The sequence below is a fragment of the Octopus sinensis genome, linkage group LG8 (genome assembly GCF_006345805.1).
Source record: "Octopus sinensis linkage group LG8, ASM634580v1, whole genome shotgun sequence".
NCBI lineage: Eukaryota > Metazoa > Mollusca > Cephalopoda > Octopoda > Octopodidae > Octopus > Octopus sinensis.
This window is the reverse complement of record NC_043004.1, coordinates 67952691-67954901: the sequence shown is the minus strand read 5'-3', so window position 1 is coordinate 67954901 and position 2211 is coordinate 67952691.

Below are 2211 nucleotides of genomic sequence, written 5' to 3'. Positions count from 1 at the left end.
GCTGGTCCTAGCCATCGAAAAATTGCCGAAAATTTTCAAATTCCTCTTGCTACTGTTAATAGAATTATAGTGAAATTCAAAAGCCAAGGAAAACAATCAACAGATACGCGTCCCGGCCGACCTGGGCCGTTGGAAAGGAAGCTTCACTGTTTGAAGAGAATTATGGAAAAAGAACTTTGTTCAAAGGCTTCTGACATTGCAAAACAGCAACAAGTTAGTCCAAGAACATGTGTTACATATCTGGGCATTATGGACAAGCAGCTATAAGTAAGCCTCTCCTTCAACCAATGAATATCAAATAGAAGATTTTGAAAATTAACGGTGTCTTTCTACTTCCTGCATGTCTCCCAATGCTCCATAAGGACCCCAAAGTGAAGGAAATTCATAAAAAGACATAAAAAGCTAAATTATTCTAGAAGATAACGGGCCTAAGAGTAAAAGAATGTGGTTGTCCTAACTGCGGAACAGGTTGCAATATTTTAGAAGGTTCAAAATTCAATTTTAAAAAAGGTAACATTTCAAAAATAAATCCAATTTCACTTCCGCTTCTGGAAATCTCACTGATGTCCTAAGATGCTCGGGATGTCATAAAAACTATAAAATTTCCACAGGATTTTATTTACATTATTACCGACGGATATTTGTCCTCATCTTGTTTGTTGTTAACACAGCGTTTCGGCTGATATACCCTGCATCCTTCTTCAGGTATCTTGGGGAAATTTCGAACCTGGTACTTTTCGATGTTATTACTATTATTATTATTGTGTGAGAGATTAGTGCATGCCATCAAAGTGACACTGGGGTAAAATATACGAAGCCCAATATACCCATCATGACTACCCGTCTGATAAGGGTACACCAGGCACATGCATCACAACCATATGTGCGCGACATGGTGATCTCATATCAAGATAAACAGCACATGACCTTGCAGGTGGGGCCCAGTTAGAATTTTCCTCAGGTTGAGTAGCCCATCCCGCTCAAAAGGTCCCTGAATAAGGGTTGTTTAACGATGTTGAAAGAACCACCCATGTTTCCAGAGGTGAATTATTCAAATCCCAAAGACTCCCTCTCAACACATGGCTATGATGCTCCCCCACTACTTCTGCTCGTGATCAGAGATGCACATATCGTCAGCCACTAAGGGACATGCTCAACTGGTTACGGTCAAACAACTGAAAAGCAAATCTGTGGCTATTATTATTATTATTATTATTATTATTATTATTATTATTATTATTATTATTATTATTATTCAGTAGTTTTATTTTTATAGCGTGCTTTCACTTCACTACCGAGCGCAGCTCTGTGTGCCTTGGGTATGTGCTGTGATTTGTTGTGATGCTCTGATGGTTATTGTATGGAACGTGTTCTGCGTAGGATGTGTGCAGTGCCTAGTAGTGCAATTTTCTGTATGTTATATGTGTTTGTAAGTCCTGGTGTTTTTGTTATGTATTTGTCTGAATATTTTTTATCATGCCTAATGCACCTACTATGATAGGAATTGTTTCTGTTTTCAGATTCCATTCTGGTTACCTCTATTTCCAGGTCTTTGTATTTTGAGGTTTCTCCATTTCTTTTAGAGACACGTTGTCATCTGCCGGTATTGATACATCAATTAGAAAGCATTTTTTTCTTCATGATCGCTGACAACTATATCTGGCCTGTTGGCCTTTATTTCTCTATCTGTGTGTATCGGCATATCCCAGAGTATGGTTGCTTTCTCGTTTTCTGTGACCTTTTCTGGTGTGTGCCTATACCATCTTTTTTCTGTTGTCATTCCATAATGTTGGCATAGCTTCCAATGTATGTAGGTTCCAACTCTGTCATGTCTGTGAATATTATTATTATTATTATTATTATTATTATTATTATTATTATTATTGCTCAGGTCATAGTTTGGAATGGAACTCGGAATTTTGGGGTTAGTAACCAGTATGCCATATGCCCACTACGTCATATGCCGTAGTGGTTAAGAGCTCGGGCTACTAACCCTACGATTCCGAGTTCCATTCCAAGCAGTGACCTGAACAACAAGAACAGCAACAGCAACAATAATAATATTAATAATGATAATAAATGCCCTGATGCTGTACCAGGCAGTGGCTCTAGTGGCTTCCCATCTTAACTGATAGGAAGTGTTATTAGTTACATTGTTTTGCCTTGGTATAAAAGATGGGCTACAGCAAATATTCTGCTCAATACCACATA